The sequence below is a fragment of the Phyllobates terribilis genome, unplaced genomic scaffold, assembly GCF_046119375.1.
Source record: "Phyllobates terribilis strain yellow unplaced genomic scaffold, ASM4611937v1 Scaffold_14__1_contigs__length_39327217, whole genome shotgun sequence".
NCBI classification, from domain to species: domain Eukaryota; kingdom Metazoa; phylum Chordata; class Amphibia; order Anura; family Dendrobatidae; genus Phyllobates; species Phyllobates terribilis.
The window spans coordinates 5,162,054-5,187,255 of NW_027362774.1; positions in this window are offsets into that span (position 1 = coordinate 5,162,054).

Below are 25,202 nucleotides of genomic sequence, written 5' to 3' on the forward strand. Positions count from 1 at the left end.
AAAATGACAGAGTCTCACCCTTTCGCTGGCTCACCGGGGATTAGAACCTCCGTGACATCAGGGCATCCAGGGTCAACTATCCCAACCAGTAGCATCAAATTTTCCACAGGCACCCACAGAGAGGAAGTAGCAGCAATCTTAGAAAGGTGACCGAGCACAGTGAGGTATATGGCCAGATGACCTGATTGTACAAACCTGGGTTTTCCAAACGACTTCATGGGCTCAGTGATGAGCAGTGGAGCAGATCTGTATTCCACCAGCTGGAATCATCGTTCCTAGACTGATGTCCTGCAGAATGACCCCGGTGACAGGGGCAGGCCCCTTTTTTATCCCACAGGATTGGGGGAAAGTGGGAGGAAGTAATCCCTCATTGTTTGATTGTTCAATTAGACTGCATATTTGTCCTCCAAGTTGTGCAGACTAGTACACTGCAGGGGAATGATGCAATACGTAATCAGCAGGCATTCCACAAATTAACATACATTGTCTCACATGAAACAATGGCTCATGTCTCTTGATCTACTGCACAAAGGAACAGTACACAACAAGGATCAATGGACAGACTCACATAAAACAATGGCTCATGTCCCTTGACCTATTGAACAAAGGAACAGTACACAACAAGGGTCAACGGATAGACTCACATAAAATAATGGCTCATGTCCCTTGACCCATTGAACAAAGGAACAGTACACAACAAGGGTCAACAGACAGACTCATATGAAACAATGGCTCATGTCCCTTGACCTACTGAACAAAAGAACAGTACATCTGTCATAATTAAGAATAATTCACCCCCCGCACCTGTGGCCAGATTGACGCTGTGTCGTCACAATATTGATAAATACAACCTATAAAGGTTATACTATATGCAAGAAAACCAAGAAAGATACGTAAAGTAGTTCTTATGTTTACTTTGACATGCGATTATCAATAATAGGCATTTTGTTACAGGTTTAGCTTATTTCTCAATCTGTTTGGAATTCTGTTCATGAAGGAAAGAGTAACTGTTAATTTTCCTGTACAAATACAATGTCATCATCCTTGGATCGATTAAAATTTCTCTGAAAAAAAGAAGAACTTATAAAGATTCCTCCTTTGGGTTTGTAAACGTCTGCCTTGGAAAAGCGGAATAAGGGACCTGCAGGAACTGGAGCGGGCACTTCAATTATAACATAAGAGACAATAAAGCAGTGACGTGCCCAGGGGGGATATGGGGGAAACTTGGTACCCGGGCCTTGACCTTCTGTGGGATGTCACGGCAGTCGGCTCCCGGGCCCGTACCCTGGGGTCACTCTTTAAAAGGGGTTTGTTAACAGTTTTGTCTCGTGACGCCACCTGTGGTTCCCGGTAATGAGTACCGGCGCTGCAGCAGACCTCCGGAGGTGATGGGATGGCAACTGGGATGGTTCTGCTCCCCACAAGCGGAGCGGGCCCCCTGGGCAGTGTAGGTGCAGTTGGTGATGCTGGGCGTTGTAGTGCAGGCGCGGTAGCGTGATGGAAATAACTGACAGAGACAGTGGAGTGCAGTCATCCGAGTTTACTGACAGTTCGTTAGGTTCCTCGGGTACACTGTCCAGGTGTCAGACTCCCGCGTCGCACTGCGTTTGCCAGGCAGGGGTTCAGCACTCCTTCAGGTATTTTAGAAGCACTTAACGGGACCCCCTTCCTTTATATTCCTTCCTTGACCGACTTCCCGCGCTGGGTCTTCTCCCTCCTGCCCTGCGCTCCCCCACACAAAGTCCCGATAGGGTGCTCTGAGATCCCTCTGGGCAACCTGGAGTTCCCGGACCTACTTGGTGCCCTTCACGGCGACTTGGGAGAGGTTGTGGCAACTGCACAATGGAAGTGCAGAAGCCTCCGGTTTTCCAGCCGAGACCTGGAGTAACACGGCTGGTCCAGGGACCGGTTCCCTTTCTGCGGCCTGATCCCTTTGACGCTTGGCAGATTCGGGCGTACGGGTGCCGTCCTGCACTCACCGTACCCCCTGGGATCCCTTCTGCTATTGGAGCCTTCCTCTCTGACTCCCCTCTCATTCCTGGGCCTCTCTTACTAGGCCCCACTATGGGGCAGAGCTCCTGAAGAGACTCTGCTCCTCTCCTCTTCTCTCTCACTGCATAACTAATTCTCCTCACTAACTAAGATGGCTTCCCTTTATATATACCTCCTATTCAAGTGCTCCCCTGTTCTACATCCTCCACCCACACCCACTACTGGTTCCCCCTCACTTTGGTTCCCCCCACTCCAGCCAGGGACAGGGCAGCAGAAGAAGTGCATAATGTCCTTCCAGCCGGCCTGGAGTAGTGTATTGTTGAGTGCAGGTGGTGGGGTCCCGGGCAGCACTCCCTCCTTACCTGAGAGAAGGAGATGCCGCACCTCTGGGTGAGGTGCAGTACCTCTGTGGCGACTGAACCCTCAGGGGCGCCACATTCCCCCCCCCCGACAAAACACAGCACATCCGCGGGCTGGAACAGAGTAAAACACAGTATTTTACGGACTTGCAATTTTTTTTAGAATGCATTCGCATAGAAGATAATAAACAACTTTTCTTCCCTTTATGGGAGGCACTTTTTCTTAAATGTTACTGGTTACATTTATCAAAAACATTATAAAACTTTCTTCAAATATATAAACATTTTTCTTAAAGTTACAGTGAGTCCCATAACCAGGTGTCCATCTCACTGGTGAAGGTGCAACATGAGCAGCATGAGGGACCCGCCTGAAAACCCTCATCGTAGGCCCTGGGCGTGGCTACAGGGCATAAGTGATCCAGGTGTTGGACCACGTCTTCGGCCACGCCAAACGTGTTTTTGTTCAGTGGTCTTTTAATATAAAACCGATAGGGGGCACTTTTATAAGTGCAACCATTTACAAGGGACAGTTCTTCGGTTATTCACCGTCAAAAACCTACAGTCTTTATACCCTCACGGGTAACTAAAGGCATACATTATTTTTAGTTCACACAAAACAAACTTTAAATTTTAAACTTTCTTTATGTACCCTTACGGGTAACTATTTTACAGCGTGTCCACTCACTCTTACTCAATGGTGGTGTCCCCACAGGGGGTATGCCTGGTTTTTGCTGACTGACCCGGCCAGGTCATCAGCCTCAGGCTGCAGGGGCATGTCCTCCTCCTCCTCGACCACACGATACACATGGAGGGCATACCACCCGCGTTCCCCATGGTGCCTGGTGTAGGTGACACGGTCACCAGGGTAGAGGTTTCCGTCGGGATGGTCCTGTTCCAGGTGGGGCTCAACATCCCACTGATTGATAAAAATGTCTCTGTCGAACTGTGGGTCGCGGATAAAGCCCCATCCGGCTTCCAGGTCGAACTTTACTATTAGTCCCTCCGCACGGGAACTAGGCCGGATGGACTCCGTTTGACGGACGTGGGCTTTGGCGGCCTTGTTCCTGGCCTCCATCTGTTCCCAGCGCACCCGCCGGGTGCGCCATTCTTTTGCTAGCTGCAGGAGCTCCTGTTTGCAGAACTCCTCCCTCCCTCTGCAGAGCTTGAGCTTGGGTCTCCTGCGGGATCCCATCAGGTCCCCCCCCCTGGTTGTCCCACCTAAATTCCTCTCCTCCTTGGCGGGCAGCAGGGGGTGCTGGTGCGGGGACTAGAGGAATTTGTTGCTGGTCCTCGTATCCTGCGGACCAATCAAAAGAGGGTGCTCCTTACACCTATTCGGCAGCAGGGGCTGGTGGTTCTGGGAGGGAGCCGAGCAGCAGGTCCGCAGAGTCGGTGCCCGGGAGTGGAGGTTCCGGGCTCAGGAGTTACTCCAGGGCATACGCGGCCGGGGACAGAGGGTGCTGCAGGAGGCCCAGGAGCAGGTCTGCGCTCTCAGCGCCCGGGACAGGGGAACTTCTCCTACCTTCTCCTGTGCTGCACGCGGCCTCCTGGCGCTCATCAGGCTCCGCCGGGGCTGGAGTGCCGCTGGTGGCACGCAGCGCTGACTGCCGCCGGGCTGTGATTTTTGCCAGCAGCTCCGCTTTCCACCTGGCGATTGTCGCTTGCTGGACCTTTTCCAGCTGCTGGCTCAGCTCCTGTACTTCGCCCTTGAGGAATTCGGCATCCTCCGGGGACAGCTTGCTTGTCGCTCCCTCCAGGGTGAGGGGGGGCACCTGTTGCTGCAGGCCAGAGGGGGAGGCTTGGTCCTGGCTTCCGTCCATGCTGGCTGCCGGGTGCGGTCTATCTAGACTGGTTAAGACCACACCCTGTCTCCACTGCTTTTCTCCTCCTCCTCTCCCCTTTCGGGGGCGGTTCCATGGCAGCCTGCTGTCGGTCACTCCTAGGAGCGGCCCCCCCACTTTGACAGACACATCTACATACATAGTCACTGTTGCTTGGGACGGGCCTCGCTTTTGGCGTCATTCTGGGACCCGGCCCACGATGGGAGGTGATTCCTTGTTGTCTTTGAGTACGCACATAATGGCGCCCGTTCTTCTGGGGCGGGCGCCACATTCAGTGAAGAAATACAGTTCAAATACGGCACACAGTACCCGATGGCAACGGGCACAAAATCCTGTTCATGACGCCAGGAAGAGCTGACTCGACCAGGGGGGATATGGGGGAACTCGGTACCCGGGCCTTGACCTTCTGTGGGATGTCATGGCAGTTGGCTCCCGGGCCCGTACCCTGGGGTCACTCTTTAAAAGGGGGTTTGTTAATAGTTTTGTGTCGTGACGCCACCTGTGGTTTCTGGTAATGAGTACCGGCGCTGCTGCAGACCTCCGGGGGTGATGGTATGGCAGCTGGGATGTTTCTGCTCCCCACTGGCAGAGCGGGCCCCCTGGGCAGTGTAGTTGCAGATGGTGATGCTGGGCGTTGTAGTGTAGGAGCAGTGGCGTGGTAGAAATAACTGACAGAGACGGTGGAGTGCAGTCATCCGAGTTTACTCACAGTTCTTTAGGTTCCTCTGGTACACTGTCCAGGTGTCAGCCTCCCGCGTCGCACTGCGTTTGCCAGGCAGGGGTTCAGCACTCCCTCAAGTATATCAGAAGCACTTAATGGGACCCCCTTTCTTTATGTTCCTTCCTTGACCGACTTCCCGCGCTGGGTCTTCTCCCTCCTGCCCTGCGCTCCCCCACACAAAGTCCCAATAGGGTACTCTGAGATCCCTCTGGGCAACCTGGAGTTCGCGGACCTACTTGGTGCCCTTCACAGCGACTTGGGTGAGGTTGTGGCAACTGCACCATGGAAGTGCAGAAGCCTCCGGTTTTCCAGCCGAGACCTGGAGTAACACGGCTGGGCCAGGGACTGGTTCCCTTCCTGCGGCCTGATCCCTCTGACGCTTGGCAGATTCTGGCGTACGGGTGCCGTCCTGCACTCACTGTACCCCCTGGGATCCCTTCTGCTACCGGAGCCTTCCTCCCTGACTCCCCTCTTACTCCTGGGCCTCTCTTACTAGGCCCCACTATGGAGCAGAGCTCCTGAAGAGACTCTGCTCCTCTCCTCTTCTCTCTCACTGCATAACTAACTCTCCTCACTAACTAAGATGGCTTCACTTTATATATACCTCCTATTCAAGTGCTCCCCTGTTCTACATCCTCCACCCACACCCACTAATGGTTCCCCCTCACTATGGTTCCCCCCACTCCAGCCAGGGACAGGGCAGCAGAAGAAGTGCATAATGCCCTTCCAGCCGGCCTGGAGTAGTGTAGTGTTGGATGCAGGTGTTGGGGTCCCGGGGCAGTACTCCATCCTTACCTGAGAGAAGGAGACACCACACCTCTGGGTGAGGTGCAGTACCTCTGTGGCGACTGAACCCTCAGGGGCGCCACAGCAGGACAGAGGGGGAGTAAAGAATGGTCTGTAGGTGATTGGGAAGGTCTCGAGATATTGCTATATTGAACATTTCCTTGCTTAGAAAAACCCTTTAATGGACAGTATTTTGTGACAGTTCCTGACTTAGGTAAAATCAAAGCAAGTAAAAAAAAAAGTCACAACTCTTCAACTTTTTCAGCTTAGATTCCAAACAAGGAAAGTTTTGTAAGTTTTTAAAGCTGCCAAAACTTTTGAAAAAGCACAAAAAGTTTTCTAGCCTGAGACTGAAGTGCCCCGAATAATTTGATGAATTCTTTCACAGCCATATAAAGGTGGTACTAACGTATGCGTAAAAATAAGAAATATATTGCACTTTTCTGAGGCTTTTTGGGGTCCAGTTTAGAAAGTGCAGCCGCTATAATATATATAATATTTATAATATAAATACGATCTGATCAGCCACAGATTGACTGGGATTTCACAACGATGCAAGGTTTGAGAAGTAGTAGTATCCCTCTTGTGAGTGAACAAGAACTTGTAAAAGCAGAATACAAGACCTGCAGGAACTGGAACGGGCACTAAATTTATTGGATAAAATTGCGCAGTAAAGGGGGAAGTATATAAAGTTTTATGGGGTTCTTAGGACTTGAGGGCGTTTCTTGGAGGTCATTACTTTATTGAGCTTTTTCTTCTATGTCTTCTCTTGACGATATTTTGTGGCAAGAGTATAAAGAAAAGTCATAACTGTTTCACCTTAGAACACAAACAAGGAAAGTTTTGGAAATCCTCAAAGTTGCCAAAACTTTTGAAAAATCAAAAAAACAAAAAAAAAAAAAGGTTCATGCCTTTATTAGTGAAGAGACTGAAGTGCGCTAATAATTTGATGAATTCCTTCTCGGCTATCTCTCCCGAGTCGTCTTTGACTTCAGAGGCCATGTTTGTTAACACATTTTTCCTTTTGAAACTTAATTGAAACTGTCGACAGATAACATTCCCGGGCTCCTATTTATTTTCATTGGTTTGTCTGTAGCTCCTTTGCCGTCATCTTCCCTGTGATCAAACACGTGTGAGGCTTCTGCTGTGTGATTCACTTACATGTCTGATAAATAAGAAATCTCTCCAGGTAGTCGAGAGTCTTGTTGGCCGCGCTTCACACGAAAACTTCACATTCTACCAATTACTGCACTCACATCTGTGCAAAGAATTTATTAACGCCGGGGTGAGACAGGAGGGCGAAGCTGCTACTTAGTGGGACAAATAGGATTATACATGTATTCCCTGGGAAAACAAAACTATCTGGAAGCACGAAAACATCTCGAAGTGAAACGGAGATGTGATGTAATAATGGCTTCATGTGTAGAGATCACCTGCAACAATGTATCAAGTATTATTTCACAATATTTATATTATTTATTATTACTATCTATCATCTATCGATCTAATATCTACTGTGGTAGATCGACTCACTCGGCTTCTTGAAGAGGCAGACACAGGAACCGTTTCTATTTCAAGTGCGGTTGATTTATTGCAGTCCTCATAAATCATGTCACCAGAAAAACGTAAATGCAGCCTTTGTCCGGCAGAAGGTGAAACATAAAATAACAAGTCCATACAATAGTGCTGGTTACTAGCCCACCTGGCTTAGAGTCCAGAGTCCATGTCCTTCAACGAAAGGATTCACACCAGGAGACCTGCAATCTCCACACAGCCAGCATGTGTGACACAAACAGCTCAGAGCTTTCACCTCCAGCCCACCCCACACCACATGCTCTGCAAGGCTGTGTATTCTATCCTCTGACCTCCTCCCTTCCCAAAGGTGTTCAATCATCCCAGCACCAAGATGTCTGCTTAACTCCCTCCTGTGCTGGAACCTTCTTCTTATGCATAATCACTATAGCTATCAATCTCAGTGCTACACATCTCCCCTCCAGTACTTTGCCAGTGACTTTGTAACACTACATATCTGATATCTATCTAATATCTATCTATATATTATCTATCTATATATTATCTATTATCTATCCATTATCAATCTATTATCTATCTATCTATCTATATATCTATTATCTATCTATCTATCATCTATCTATATATCTATTATCTATCTATCTATCTATTATCTATCTATTATCTATCTATTATCTATCTATCTATTATCTATCTATCATCTATCTATTATCTATCTATTATCTATTATCTATCATCTATCTATTATCTATCTATTATCTATTATCTATCTATCTATTATCTATTATCTATCTATTATCTATCTATTATCTATTATCTATTATCTATCTATTATCTATCTATCTATTATCTATCTATCTATTATCTATCTATTATCTATTATCTATTATCTCTCTATCTATTATCTATCTATTATCTATCTATCTATATCTATCTATCTATTATCTATCTGTCTATTATCTATCTATTATATATTATCTATCTATTATCTATCTATCTATCATCTATCTATCTATATATCTATTATCTATCTATCTATTATCTATCTATCTATCTATTATCTATCTATTATCTATCTATCTATCTATTATCTATTATCTATCTATTATCTATCTATCTATTATCTATCTATCTATCTATTAATATATTATCTATTATCTATCTATTATCTATCTAGTATCTATTATCTATCTATCTATCTATCTACTAGATGGTGGCCCGATTCTAATGCATCGGGTATTCTAGAATATGTATGCGGCCGACCGGGCGCAATCAGCAGAGCGGTGTTTAAATTTGCCACCAAAATCGCTGATTGGTCGCGGCCGACAACCGCGACCAATCAGCAGAGCATTGTTTAAATTTGGCGCCAATCTCGCTGATTGGTCACGGCCGCCAGCCGACCGCGACCAATCAGCAGAGCGTTGTTTAAATTTGGCGCCAATCTCGCTGATTGGTCACGGTCGGCTGGCGGCAGCAACCAATCAGCAGAGCGTTGTTTAAATTTGGCGCCAATCTCGCTGATTGGTCACGGTCGGCTGGTGGCCGCGACCAATCAGCAAAGCGGTGTTTAAATTTTCCGCCTATATCGCTGATTGGTCGAGGGTGTTGACTGCGACCAATCAGCGTCGTATTCGTGAGGACCGGGGAGCGGCGCTGCTTGTGCGGCTACTTCCGCTGCGAGAAGCCGGGAGATGAGCGGCTACTCACAGCAGAAGTATCCCGACCCACAGCGCCGCTCCCCGGTCCTCCGTTCACACTTGCCCTCCGGAGATCAGCGGGCCAAGCCGCTGATCTCCCGACGTTAGCCACATGGAGGTGAGCGGCACCGCCTGTCAGGGTACTTGTGCTGCCAGCAGCGGGGAGATGAGCGCCTCGCACCGTTCATCTCCCCGCTGCATCGCCGCTGACCTCCGTCCCGCAGATGAGCCGCTAGCGGCCGCCATCTTTTTCTGAAATCCCACATCGCTGATTGGCCGCGGCCGGACCAATCAGCGACGCGGGATTTCCTGGACAGACAGACAGAAAGACAGACAGACGAGATAAGACGATTATATATATAGATTATCTATCATCTATTATATATCTATCTATTATCTATCTATTATCTATCTATTACCTATCTATCTATTATCTATCTATCTATTATCTATCTATTACCTATCTATCTATTATCTATCTATCTATTATCTATCTATCTATCTATCTATCTATTATCTATCTATCTATTATCTATCTATCTATCTATTATCTATCTATTATCTATCTATTATCTATCTATTATCTATCATCTATCTATTATCTATCTATTATCTATTATCTATCTATCATCTATCTATTATCTATCTATTATCTATCTATTATCTATCTATCTATCTATTATCTATCTATTATCTATCTATTATCTATCTATCTTTCTATTATCTATCTATCTATCTGTTATCTATCTATTATCTATCTATTATCTATTATCTATCTATCTATCTATTATCTTTCTATCTATTATCTATCTATCTTTCTATTATCTATCTATCTATCTGTTATCTATCTATTATCTATATATTATCTATCTATTATCTATCTATCTATTATCTATCTATTATCTATTATCTATCTATCTATCTATTATCTTTCTATTATCTATCTATCTATCATCTATCTATCTATCATCTATCTATCATCTATCTATCATCTATCTATTATCTATCTATCATCTATCTATTATCTATCTATTATCTATCTCTCTATTATCTATCTATCATCTATCTATTATCTATCTATTATCTATCTATTATCTATTATCTATCTATCTATCTATTATCTATCTATCATCTGTCTATTATCTTTCTATTATCTATCTATCTATCATCTATCTATTATCTATCTATTATCTATCTCTCTATTATCTATCTATTATCTATTATCTATCTATCTATTATCTATCTATCTATCTATCATCTATCTATTATCTATTATCTATCTATCTATTATCTATCTATCTATCTGTTATCTATCTATTATCTATCTATTATCTATTATCTATCTATCTATCTATCATCTATCTATCTATCTATCTATTATCTATCTATTATCTATCTATCTATCATCTATATATTATCTATCTAGCTAGAGATATCCAAGCAGAATATCCATAGTTGGAAAGTTACGTGCCTGTGCTGTCCCAGTCTTGGTGTCTTCTCCGCCAGGTAACCAGGATAACATGGAGAAGTTTACAGATCCTCTACTTTCTGTCATGTTTGCTGCAGTGCGGTGATGATTACGGGCTTGTTGTGGTTACACATTTGATTTCCTATCAAAAGTTCTGTTTTTCTTTCTTTTCGCAATTGATTTCAATCCTTTTTTCAAGCACATGAAAAGTATATTAAACTGCAGCTACATTTCTCCTGGCACCGCAGACTCAACACGAAGAGTGAAGGGACTGAAAAAAGAAAACATCAAAAATAACTAAATCTTTATAAATGTGATTAAAAGATAATATTACAATAAATGAAGATGGAGAAGTGACCACTATGCTAATACATTCCTCCTATGGTGAAGAATTGGAGGAGATCATGCACGATCAGTGCCGCCCACCCATGACAAAGGACGCATGGTGGTTCACATTCTGGTGAATACCATGTGGAGGTGCTGAGCTTGAGCCCAAGACCTCGGTCAGACGTCTGTTTTTCACTACCTGGATGTGGCAAAAAAAAGGAAGACGTCATCATCGGCTGCCACCAGAATCCAGAGGTGTCAGACGCTCAACGCCCCTCCACCCACCATAGTGACTGCAAAGACCTGCAGCAAGATTTGGTGGCAGGAGCATGGTCTCCATGCGTGAACTCTAGATGGTACACCTCTACTGACCCAAAAGCCCAAGACATGTCTCCTACAATAGGCTCCAAGCCAAATAAATAAGCCACAAAAGTTCTGGGATTCTGTTCTGTGAAGCCATGAAATAAACTGGAACTCTCCATGCCTATGGCAAGAGCAAGATGGATTCAATCAATTATCAAGAAATTCTACGAGAAGACATCATCATGTCTTCTGTGAGGAGCTGAAGGTCGGGCGTCATTGGACCTTCCAGCAGTGCAATGATTCCAAGCATATGTTAGTCTACCAGGACTTGGCTTCAGAAGTCCCGGAAGATTCTTGAGTGGCCATCACAGTCGCCTAACTAAAACCCTATAGAAAATTTTTGGAAGGATGTGAAGAAGAAGGAGGTTGCAGCACACAAACCTAAAAAAATATCAGTGACCAGGAGGCAATGGCCCATGAGAAATGATGTAAGATTCCTCGGGAACTTTGTGGGAAGATGGTCTCTGGCTATGTATAATCTGTACAGCAGGCCAAAACAGACAGAAAGGAAGCAGGTCATAACAGTCAGAAGGGAAGCAAGTGATAATGGCCAAAGGGTAAGCAGGTCATAACAGCCAGAGAGGAAGCAGGTCATAAGAGCCAGAGAGGAAGCAGGTCATAACAGCCAGAAGGGAAGCAAGTCTTAACAGCCAAAAGGGAATCAGGTCATAACAGCCAGAGGGGAAGCATGTTATAACAGCCAGAGGGGATGCAGGTCATAACAACCAGAGGGGAAGCAGGTCACAACTGCCAGAGGGGAAGCATGTCATAGCAGGCAGAAGAGAAGCAGGTCTTCACAGCCAAAAAGGAATCAGGTCATAACAGCCAAAGGGGAAGCAGGTCATAACAACCAGAGGGGAAACAGGTCATAACAGCAAGAAGGGAAGCAGTTCATACATGCCAGAGGGGAAGCAGGTTATAACAGCCAGAGAGGATGCAGGTCATAACAGCCAGACTGGAAGCAGGTCATAGCAGGCAGAAGGGAAGCAAGTCTTCACAGCCAAAAAGGAAAGAGGTCATAACAGCCAGAGGGGAAGCAGGTCCAAACAGACAGAAGTAAAGCAAGTTTTAACAGTCAAAAGGGAATCAGGTCATAAAAGCCAGAGGGAAAGCAGACCATAACCAGAAGGGAAGCAAGTCATAGCAGCCAAAAGGGAAGCAGGTCATAACAGCCAGAGCGAGAGCAGGTCATAACAGACAGAGGGGAAGCAGGTCATAACAGTCAGAAGGGAAGCAAGTCTTAAAAGCCAAAAGTGAATCAGGTCACAACAGCCAGAAGGGAAGCAGGTCATAACAGCAAGAAGGGAAGCAGTTCATACTAGCCAGAGGGGATGCAGATTATAACAGCCAGAAATGCTCTACTAAGTACTAAAAATGTTGGTCATGAAGGGGTGAATATTTATGAGTCTGCAGTAGTCAGTGAAAATTGCATTTCATGCTGAATCCACTTGTTCTTGTAGTTGTTTATTAGCAATAGGGATTGAGTAATTTTGATTACAGCTATAGATAGATAGACAGGCAGACTGACGGACAGAGAAGTGTTTGCGTCACTTGTTGATCTTCACGTTCTGTGCAAATAAAACTAAGTTTAATCACAAGAGACGAGGGCAGAAGAATAATGGCTTCTGTATTACTGGGTAGATTATTATTTTTGGAGAAATTGCTGTTATTTCAATCAGAAGTGCAGTTAAAGCCGCAGTTCAGAAAGTGATTCATGATCATTGAAGGCTGTAGTAAGGTAATGCCTTCACATTCATCACCGCGCACAACTAATCTCGAATTCGCAGTCTGAACAGAGCTGTCCGATGATGAAGAAGATATTTGTGTGGAGTGGATCATTTATTGAAGGAAGAACCCTCCCTTTGCCCCAAAATTATCTGGTTATGCCATGCATGCTACCTGTGCATTATCTATGGTGGAACGTCTCATCTTGCCTTACATTCTTCTGGTTGTCCATCATAGACGTGACCATATCATGAACCCCATGGTCATCACCAGAAATGCTAGAAATGTTATCTTCTATGACCTATGACTGATATTAACTTACAGTCCATGGTGATTGCCTTTCTTCAGTGTTCATGTAAGTTTAGTATTGCTCTATAACCCTCCTTTAAGTAGCAATGTCCTTTAAGAATGGTACATACAGTTATATGAAAAAGTTTGGGCACCCCTATTAATCTTAAGCTTAATGTTTTATTAAAATTGGTGTTTTTGCAACAGCTATTTCAGTTTGATCTATGTAATAACTGTTGGACACAGTAATGTTTCTGCCTTGAAATGAGGTTTATTGTACTAACAGAAAATGTGCAATCTGCATTCAAACAAAATTTGACAGGTGCATAAGTATGGGCACCCTTATCATTTTCTTGTTTTAAATACTCCTACCTACTTTTTACTGACTTACTAAAGTACTTTTTTTGGTTTTGTAACCTCATTGAGCTTTGAACTTCATAGCCAGGTGTATGCAATCATGAGAAAAGCTACTTAAAGTGGCCACTTGCAAGTTGTTCTCCTGTTAGAATCTCCTCTGACGAGTGGCATCATGGGCTCCTCCAAACAACTGTCAAATGATCTGAAAACAAAGATTATTCAACATAGTTGTTCAGGGGCAGGATACAAAAAGCTGTCTCAGAGATTTAACCTGTCAGTTTCCACTGTGAGGAACATAGTAAGGAAATGGAAGAACACAGGGACAGTTCTTGTTAAGGCCAGAAGTGGCAGGCCAAGAAAAACATCAGAAAGGCAGAGAAGAAAAATGGTGAGATCAGTCAAGGACAATCCTCAGACCACCTCCAGAGAACTGCAGCATCAACTTGCTGCAGATGGTGTCACTGTGCATCGGTCAACTATACAACGCAATTTGCACAAGGAGAAGCTGTATGGGAGAGTGATGCGAAAGAAGCCGTTTCTGCAAGCACGCCACAGAGTCGGCTGAGATATGCAAAAGCACATTTGGAGAAGCCAATTTCTTTTTGGAAGAAGGTCCTGTGGACTGATGAAACCAAGATTGAGTTGTTTGGTCATACAAAAAGGCGTTATGCATGGCGGCAAAAAAACACAGCATTCCAAGAAAAACACTTGCTACCCACAGTAAAATTTGGTGGAGGTTCCATCATGCTTTGGGCCTGTGTGGCCAATGCCGGCACCGGGAATCTTGTTAAAGTTGAGGGACGCATGGATTCCACTCAGTATCAGCAGATTCTTGACAATAATGTTCAAGAATCAGTGACAAAGTTGAAGTTACACAGGGGATGGATCTTTCAGCAAGACAATGATCCAAAACACCGCTCCAAATCTACTCAGGCATTCATGCAGAGGAACAATTACAATGTTCTGGAATGGCCATCCCAGTCCCCAGACCTGAATATCATTGAACATCTGTGGGATCATTTGAAGAGGGCTGTCCATGCTCGGCGACCATCAAACTTAACTGAACTGGAATTGTTTTGTAAAGAGGAATGGTCAAAAATACCTTCATCCAGGATCCAGGAACTCATTAAAAGCTACAGGAAGCGACTAGAGGCTGTTATTTTTGCAAAAGGAGGATCTACTAAATATTAATGTCACTTTTCTGGTGAGGTGCCCATACTTATGCACCTGTCAAATTTTGTTTGAATGCAGATTGCACATTTTCTGTTAGTACAATAAACCTCATTTCAAGGCAGAAACATTACTGTGTCCAACAGTTATTACATATATCAAACTGAAATAGCTGTTGCAAAAACACCAATTTTTATAAAACATTAAGCTTAAGATTAATAGGGGTGCCCAAACTTTTTCATATAACTGTATGTTTAGCAAGGACCTACATACCACCAAGGTAAACCACTAGAAGATCTTGGAGCAGCTCTGATTCATCCCATTACCTTTGTTTTACTGTGCAGACCTTTTCGGACTTTCCCCTCCAGAAAGAAATGTGACCATTCAATACAATAGTCATTAGACATTGAAATGGGCATGGAGGAAGGAACATCAAGCCTTTCTCTACTAGGTGGCATCAAAGTGTGGGATCCAATGGAGTTGCCTTCTCTTCCATGGTTGCTTTAGAGTTTGCTCTGCTCTCGCCAGATGAGTAGTTTTAGATCCACGACAGTAATGTCGGATGAGGTTAGAAACAGACCCAAGATGCCTGCCGACCCCATTGGTGAATAATGGGATTCTTTGTAACAGGATGCCAGTATTTTGTATAACAAGAACAAGACTGAACTCTTGTGTTAAAAAATGCCCCCAAAAAATAATGGGGCTGCAAACTTTGCATCTTTCTTGGATGTCAAGGTGGTAATATACAGTGGCTTGCATAAAGTATTCACCCCCTTGGTATATTTTTCGTGTTTTGCTACCTCACAACCTGGAATCTCACTGTTTGTTTTTTTTAGGGTTTTCATCAGTTCATGTAAAGAACATGCCGACAACTGTGAACATTTGGTTTTATTTTCATTGTGAAGCAAAGAACAAAATAGGATAAAATAACTGAAAACGTCAGTGAGCGTAACTTTTCACCCCCTAAAGTCAGTACTTTGTAGAGCCTCCTTTTGCACCAATTACAGCTGCAAGTCGCTTTAAATAAGTCTCTATGAGCTTTCCACATCTGGCCACTGGGATTCTTGGCCATTCCTCAAGGCAAAACTGCTCCAGCTAATTCAAGTTAGATGCTTTCCTCTGTTGAACAACAATCTTCATGTCTGACCACAGATTCTCCATTGGATTAAGGTCTGGGCCTTGACTCGGCCACTCCAGAACATTTCCACGTTTCCCCTTACACCACTGGACTGTTCCTTTAGCAGTATGCTTTGGGTCATTGTCTTGTTGGAAGCAGAACCTCCGTCCCAGTCTTAAATCCCTGACAGACTGAGACAGGTTTTGCTCCAGAATATCCCTGTATTTCGCACCATCCATCATCCCCTCGATCAATTTTGGTCTCCTCTGAAGACAGCACCTTCCTCCATACATTTGGGGAGTCTCCCTCATGTATTTTGGTAAACTCAAAACAAGTCTTACAATTTTTGTGTCTAAGTAAAGGCTTTTTTCTGCCCACTCTTCCATAAAGGCCACCTCCATGGAGTGTACGGCTTATTGTGGTCATGTGGACAGATACACCAGACTATGCTTGGGAACTCTGCAGCTCCTTCAGGGTTACCTTTGGTTTCTGTGCTGCCTCTCGGATTAATGCCCTTCTTGCCCGGGCTGAGTGTTTTAGTGGGCGCCCTCTCTTGGAAGGTTGGTTGTGGTACCATGTTCTTTCCATTTGATGATAATGAATTTGATGGTGCTCCGGAGGATCATCAGAGATTGGGATATTTTCTTATGACCCAACCCTGACTTGTACATCTCCACAATTTTGTCCCTGACTTGTTTGGAGATCTCCTTGGTCTCCATGGTGGTGTTTGGAGATCTCCTTGGTCTTCATGGTGTTGTTTGGAGATCTTCTTGGTCTTTGTGGTGTTGTTTGGAGACCTCCTTGGTCTTCATGGTTTTGTTTGGAGATCTCCTTGGTCTTCATGGTGCTGCTTGGAGATCTCCTTGGTCTCCATGGTGTTGTTTGGAGATCTTCTTGGTCTTCATGGTGTTACTTGGAGATCTCCTTAGTCTTCAGGGTGTTGTTTGGAGATCTCCTTGGTCTTCATGGTGTTTGGTTAGTGGTGCCTCTTGTTAATGGTGTTGCAGCCACTGTGGACTTTCAGGAAAGGTAAAGTATATATACTGACAGGCATGAGACAAAAGATTGTACACAGGTGGACGTTCTGTCACTAAGCATGTGACTTATGAAGTTAATTGCTTATACCAGAAATATTTAGGTGCTTCATCGCAAAAGAGGTGAATATATATGCATATGCCAATTTATAGTTATTTGGTCCGATAAAATTAATTTATGCTGATATTTTTCTCACTTCACCAACTTAGACTATTCAGTGCTGATGCATCACACACAAACCGGATTACAAAAATATTTACACACAGGTTATAATGTAACAAAATAAGTAAAAAGTCAAGGCGGTGAATACTTTCCCAAGCCACTGTAAATGGAAGCCAAGACGATGATATGAACAGAGCTGACCTCATCAATACATTTCTGACCAAGAATCGTCCGTTTCTTCATTAGAACTTTGTTTGATTGAACTTTGGCGACACGATGAAGGCCAAATGATAAGTTCATTATATTCAATGATGGGAGGAAGGAGCCGGTGATTGGAAGTGCCCCTTTGGAGAAGGTGACAGGGAAATACAGTTACCATCCTTCATCAATAACGACGAGCTGCCTCATTAAAAGTATCTGCTTTTCATTACCTGCAGACACTTTGTATTTTCCTGTAAAAGTAAATGAAAATAATTGATTGAGTTTTTGATGCATCACAGAGAGCGGCCTCGGAGGACGAGCTGGGAGCCGTTACTGGGGCCGCATTCAATAACAGATGATGTGTCTAAGAAGAAAATAAACTTTAGAATGGCAAATTGACAACTGAAGATGTGAGAGTGATAGGTATGAAGGAAAGAAGGGGAAGAGAGGAGGAAGGAAAGGGGAAGAGAGGTGGAAGAGAGATAGAAGATAGGCAGAAGAGAGGAGGAACAGAGTGGGAAGAGAGGTGGAAGGAAAGGGGAAGAGAGGTGGAAAGAAAGGGGAAGAGAGGTGGAAGAGAGATAGAAGATAGGCAGAAGAGAGGAGGAACAGAGTGGGAAGAGAGGTGGAAGGAAAGGGGAAGAGAGGTGGAAGAGAGATGGAAGATAGGCAGAAGAGAGGAGGAACAGAGTGGGAAGAGAGGTGGAAGGAAAGGGGAAGAGAGGTGGAAAGAAAGGGGAAGAGAGGTGGAAGAGAGATAGAAGATAGGCAGAAGAGAGAAGGAACAGAGTGGGAAGAGAGGTGGAAAGAAAGGGGAAGAGAGGTGGAAGAGAGATGGAAGATAGGCAGAAGAGAGGAGGAACAGAGTGGGAAGAGAGGTGGAAGGAAAGGGGAAGAGAGGTGGAAAGAAAGGGGAAGAGAGGTGGAAGAGAGATAGAAGATAGGCAGAAGAGAGGAGGGACAGAGTGGGAAGAGAGGTGGAAAGAAAGGGGAAGAGAGGTGGAAGAGAGATAGAAGATAGGCAGAAGAGAGGAGGAACAGAGTGGGAAGAGAGGTGGAAAGAAAGGGGAAGAGAGGTGGAAGAGATATAGAAGATAGGCAGAAGAGAGGAGGAGCAGAGTGGGAAGAGAGGCAGAAGGAAAGGGGAAGAGAGGTGGAAGAGAAGGGGAAAAGAGGGGTTAGAAAGGCAGAAGAGGCACAACAAAGGGAAGGAGAGGCAAATGAGAGAGGGAAAAGAGGCGGAAGAGAGGGAGAGGAAAGGTGGAAGAGAGGCAGACGAGAGGCAAAAGAGTTGTGAAAGAGAATGCAAAGAGGTAAGAGAGGTGGAAGAGATGGGGAAGAGAGGGAAAAAAGAGGGTAGAAGAAAGGCAGAAGAGAGGGGGAAGAGAGAAGAAAGAGAGGGGGATGTGAAGTGGAAGAGAAGCCAAAGAAAGCATATAGTAAATGGTAGAAAGCGAGTAAGTGATGAGAGGGAGAATTAGAGAAAAGTATGAAGACGGTAGAAAGAAGAGAAAAAACTAGTTCAGCCCTCGTCTTTATCACATCCGGTGCAGAGACAGAGAAGAGGGCAGGTTTAGCTATCGGGATAAGGAGAAAGCCACAATGGTGGCACCTGGAATAAGTGGCCAACCACAATGGAAGGGAGTCTTCTTATGTCTTCTTGAGGATATTCAATGAATGTCCCAGAAAACATTAGTGAAGGTGAGAGTAAATACAGCAGATTAGGATAGAGAGTGAGAAAAGACCAGAAGAGGAAAAGAGAAGGAAAAAAGGAGACAGAGGGAGAGGAAAAAGAGGAGTAAAGAAGAGAAGAGGATAGAGGAGGAAGAGGTGAGGAGAAGAGGAGAACAAGGAGCAAGGAAAGATAAAGAAAAAGATCAAGAGAGGTGGGAAGAGGAAAATAGAAGAGAGATGGATGAGGAATAAATAAAAATGTGGAGAGGAGAAAAGAGGTAGAAAATGGAGAGGAGGAAAGAAGAGATATTTATGGAGAGAACCATGTTGAGAAGAGGAGTAGAGAGGTAGAAAAAAAAGGGAAAGTAGAAAAGAGAAGTAAGGTATGAAGAGAAATGAGGTGGTAAGAAAAAAGAAAAATATGAACAAAGAGAAGGAGAGAATAGAGGAGGGAAAAAAGAAGAGTGGTGGGAAGAGGAGAAAGAGAAGGGGAGAGGAGGAAGGAGGAGAAGAGGTTGGAAGTTATCCAAGAAGGGAAGGGAAGAAGGAGTAGGAAGAAAAGAGGAGGAAAGAGGAGAAACCTGATAAGGAAAGAAAAGAGATGACAGTATGAAAGAGAAGAAGGAGGGAAAATGGGAGAGAGCTGAAGAAAGAAAAATAAGAGGAGATGAGTAGAGTAAAGATGGAGAGCAGAAAACAGCAGAGGTAGAGAGAAGAGAGGAGAGCAGGAAATAGGAGAGCAAAGAAGAAGAAAGGAAACATGAGACTAGTAAAGATAATAAGAGAAAGAAAGAAGACAGCGAAAGAGCAAAGTGAAGAGGAGAGAAGAGGAAGGAAGACAGGAGCGGGAGGAGTGGAGAGGAGCGCCTGTTGTGCTGCTGATGTTTGTCGCACCTCCATGGTATTTGGAGATACCACTACCCACTAATCCTTCTCTAGATGAAGACGTTGGTCAAGAAGAAGCAGCAAACATTTTATCAGTGAAAATATTTAGTGAAGCCGAAGAGGGAGCCACTCGGCAGCCCTAACAATCTCCGCTACTTCAACTGCTCCCAAATGCCTCTTTAAAACAATATTGTGCACATTGGCTGTCAGAGGAAATCTATTAAGGAAGGTGTTAAACTGCGCATTGCATTAAGTACATGTGGGACATGGAGAGTGCGCGCTGCAACAGTAAATGTGATGTAAGGAGGGACGGACACCGCAGTCTGCGGAGGCTTAAAGGCACCAGAGCCTGAGCCGATGGAGAAATAGCTCACTTTGTCCTTTTTACCCTCCATCATTTCGGATAAGTCAGTCATTGGGTTCCATACAAACATTCACCTTTGTGATTGTGTGGCACCCCAGGGGTCTGGTTTTCCACAGTAATGTAATGTTATGTCTGAGAGCAGGTGGGAGGTCCTTTGGTCAGGGATCCTGTGCATGCCACACCTCCTGCCCAGTCTTGGGAGGGGAAGAACTTCCCCTGTATAAACCCGGGGCTGAGGCAGGGTTAGTCAGTCAAGGAGAGTAGAGACAGAGAAGCAGCATAGGAAGAAACAGCAGAAGCTCAGTGGGAGCAATATTACTATGAGTCAGGGGCTGGCAGCTGCAGAGCTCGCCCTGACTGAGAAGCTTTCTTACCGGACCCGGCGTCCGAGGCTGTGGGGACTAACTCTTACCCAGCAGCAGAAGCCGACCGGCAGGGGATTTCAGGTCCTCAGGCCCAGAAACCCGAAGGCACGGTCACACGCGTTGGACCAGCACCGCCATCGTGGAGCGGAAGCCATTAGAAGGCCCCGAGTCACCGGCCATACGGGTGAGCACCACACGGTACACTCAGGGACGTGGGCTACTTATATCCGCTTCTAGCAAGGTAGCCAGAAGAGTACAGTCAGTTTGGGAGGCCTACAACTCCGCCTGGCCAGGGGAGATCCCATCTGCTCAAGGACTGACCAGGCCCCGTTCACTAGCAAGTACTCCGGGAGGGTCTATCGTTGTTACCAGTAAAGACCCTGAATTACACCGCACCGTCTCTGAGTGGTTCCTGCTACCCCCATCATCCACATCTGCTGCCCTGAGGCCATACCCCTCCCGTTGGGGGTTATATCATCTACGCTGCACCATCCATCCACCGGCCTCAGCGGACTGTCCTGCAGCGGCAGCTCCATAGCTGCATTCAATGGGTGGCGTAGTCGTCCTGCATCTACCGCTGTTACATCGCCGCTCAGTTTGACTCCCTGGGCACGGACCGGGTCACCGCCACGAGACTACAACCCTCAAGAGATCCGGCTCCGGGTAAGCTCCCGCGTGCGCAACGCAGCGCGACACAGGCCCAGGGGCGCGTCAACTTTGGCGTAGTCGGCAGGATTTCGTGCCCGCAACCACCGGGTACTGCGTGCCTGAAAAAGAGACTTTTAAAACTTACCATCCGTGAAGTTTTCCCGCCATCGGTGAAGATTCCCGCCATCCGGCGCCATTTTCAGCCTTCTTCCCGCCATCTGTGAAGATTCCCGCCATCCGGCGCCATCTTCAGCCTTCTTCCCGCCATCCGTGGAGTTTTCCCGCCGTTGGACGCCATCTTGAGGACGCCGCGCGGGAAGAAGAGGGGCGTGGACTCCGAAAGCGCGCGAGAACTGAAGCCCCGCCTCACGTCCGGACGTTGCGTAAGGTCCTGGAAGGAGCCCAGCAGACGCCGACGTCACCGGAGCGCGACGGAAGGTCCTCAACCCTGACGATCTACTGCGGAGCCGCGGCCTACGGAACAGGATCATCGCAAGGTAGGCCACGGTCCACTAGGGGGGAGGAAGATGTCGGATACGGAGGAGAGCTTCACTGCCTCAACCCCCGCCAGCGCTACCGCTGCTGCAGTTATGCCCTTCACCATGCCCTATATCCCGGGAGCAGCTTGGCTACCCCAGTACTCAGGGGAGTCACATACCCTGCATGACTTTAGAGAAAAGCTGGATAGCCTCTTCCAGGTGTACCCCCTCACAGAAGAGCAAAAAGTGAGCATCCTGGTGGCCCAACTAACCGGGGCAGCCAAAAGGGAAGTAAAATCCTGGCCACCTGGGAGGAAGACTGTCGCAGGGATACTAACCCGGCTGAAGGACACCTTTGATACCCGCACCTCAGCCGAGATTAAGCTTAGATTCTACGGGTGCAAGCAGCGAGCGCATGAGAGTATAAGGGACTATGCACTAAACCTACAAGAGGCCCTGAGGGCCATTAAGCAGACCGACCCTGATGGAGTGGGAAACGAGGACAGGCTGTTGACCGAACAATTTATAGAGGGACTATATTGTAATGCCCACCGAACCCAGTTGCGGGCGATGGCCTTACAGGATCCCCATCTGGGCTTTGCACAGTTCAAGGACAGAGCCATCCGGGTGCTCCGAGAACCGGCACCGGGTGGCGTTGTGACCCACAGGCGCCCAGCTATCACTTACCACCAGGAGGCGGCGCCCTTGTCGGCAGGGCCTGTGGGAGCTGATGCGCAGGCTTTGGACAATGACCCGGCTCCAGACCTACACCATCAGGTCCAAGAGCTAGCTAAGAGCGTTGCTGCGCTAACCCGAACTGTGCAGTCTTTACAGGTTTCCACCCCAGGGAAGATCCAGCTGGCATCCGGACCGGAGGACATCCCGTGGCGTCGACCAAGGAGGACCCCACCGGCCAGAGGAAGACCCAGTGACCGATACAGCGAAGACGGACGACCCATCTGCCGCCGCTGCAATCAACCCGGACATATGGCAAGGTACTGTTCTTTAAACGGGCACAACCTGGGGTAGAGGGCCAACCCCCAGGAAAAAGATCACCAGGCCCATCGAACTGGCGCGACAGATATGTGGGAGGACGTCCAGTCTTGCCTGTGGTACTGGATGGCATTCCCATGAGTGCCCTACTGGACACCGGGTCACAGGTCACCACCATCCCGTACGTGCTCTTTAAGCAGTACTGGAATGACTCGGATATTACCCGCTACCCTGACGACGACTTGAGTATCATCGCCAGCAATGGCCAGCCCGTGCCACAGATCGGATTTAAAGAGGTGACCATCAAAATCGGTAGAGTCGAACTGGCAGCACAGGGACTGATCATTGTAGATATTGACAAACATGAGAGTCACCCAAAAATAACTCTAGGAACTAATGTAATTGAAAATTGTCTTGCAGAGGTGATTTTCCTTTTACAGCAGGTTGCCAAGAACGCCAGCTCCGGCGAGCAGCGGGTGCTCCAGAAAGAGATCCGGGCACTGATGCGACGGCAACAGGTGGAACTCTCCGGCGGTGAGATTGGTAGCGTAAGAATGTGTGACCCTTTTCCTATTGCCATGCCCCCAAAAAGTGAAATGATGATTTGGTGCCAGGCAGCTATTGGTCTGAGAGGTAGAGATTACCAGGCAATGGTAGAACCAGTTTACTCAGACAGTAGGCCCACCATCTTGACAGCACGGGGGGTGGTTAATGTACGCCATGGGAGGGTGCCCGTTCGCATAATCAATATCGGGAAGAGGGAAGTGTACCTGCCCCGGTATGCCACGCTAGCCAAATTATATACCATTAACCAAAATGCTATACAATCTGTGGAACCCTTGCCTCCATCTCACCCGGAGGAAGGTAACGGCTCTAAGAAAACAAAGGAGGACTGGTGTCAGCAACTACATTTGGGTACTGACTCCACTCCCTCACATCAGAAACAGGGAGTCTATCGGGTGGTTCAAGAGTACGAGAGAGTGTTTAGTAAACACCCGTTAGACTTCGGGCGAGTCAAGGGGGTAGAACACCACATCCCCACGGGAGACCATCCTCCCATAAAAGAGAGGTATCGACCCGTACCCCCTGCACACTACCAACACGCCAAGGGGATGCTTAGAGACATGAAGGAGGCTGGGGTGATCAGGGATAGCTGTAGCCCCTGGGCAGCTCCACTAGTCTTAGTCAGAAAAAAAGACAACACCATGAGGATGTGTGTAGATTACCGGAAAATCAACCGTATCACACACAAGGATGCGTACCCCTTACCAAGGATAGAGGAGTCATTGGCTGCTTTAAGATCTGCTAACTTCTTCTCTACCTTGGATCTCACTAGCGGGTACTGGCAGGTTCCTGTAGCAGAGGCGGACCGGGAGAAGACCGCATTCACCACCCCGATGGGACTTAGCGAGTTCACCTGCATGCCGTTCGGACTCTGCAACGCACCAGGAACCTTCCAACGACTAATGGAGTGTTGTCTGGGCCACAGAAACTTCGAGACGGTCCTGTTGTACCTGGACGATGTCATCGTATATTCCAAGACGTATGAGGACCACCTGAAACACCTGGCGGAAGTGTTCGAAGCTCTGGCGAGTTACGGCCTAAAGGTGAAACCCTCCAAGTGTCACCTCCTGAAACCAAAGGTGCAGTACCTGGGACACGTGGTGAGCGCTGACGGAGTGGCTCCCGACCCTGATAAGATCACCGCAATTAAGGAATGGCCAAGCCCCTCCAGCGTAAAAGAAGTGCGGCAGTTCCTCGGGTTGGTAGGCTACTACCGAAGGTTTATTCCCGGTTTCACCAAAAAGGCAGCACCTATGCAGGACCTCCTGATAGGCCAGTCCCGGAAGGCCAAGAACCAGAAGCCGCCCTTCAAATGGGAGGAGCTGGAAGAAGAGTCCTTCCGCCAGCTGAAGATGGCCCTCACGGGGGACGAAATCCTGGCGTACCCGGATTATAGCCAGCCCTTTATCCTCTACACCGACGCCAGTAACATCGGGCTAGGAGCCGTACTGTCCCAGATCCAGCAGGGGAAGGAACGAGTAATCGCCTACGCCAGCCGAAAGCTGCGACCCACCGAAAGGAATCCCGAGAATTACAGCTCATTTAAGCTAGAGTTCCTGGCCGTAGTATGGGCAGTCACCGAGCGCTTTAAGCATTACCTCGCTTCTTCCCGGTTCACCGTGTACACGGATAACAACCCGTTGACACACCTGGACACGGCAAGACTCGGTGCCCTGGAGCAGAGGTGGATGGCCCGTCTGTCCAACTACGAGTTCACAATCAAATACCGGGCCGGACGCTCCAATACCAACGCGGACGCCCTGTCCAGGATGCCCAACCTGCCGGACGAAGGAGAAGATCCGGAGGGACTGGAAGAAGTTGAACTCCCTGCGTTCCACCGTCATGGGACTATCCAGTACTCCCACCGGGTAAGGAGTAAGCAGGCTGCTACGTTGAACCCCTTACCTCACTACAACTGGGCGGAAACGCAAGACAGCGACCCTGCCGTCCGACTGGTGAAGGAGATGCTGACTCGCCCGGAGGCTTGCCTTGAACCAGACGCTCCGGAGGAAGCCAAACAACTATGGGCAGAGAGGAGTCGACTGTTCCTTTACAAGGGGAAGTTGTGCCGCAGAATGGTTAACTCCC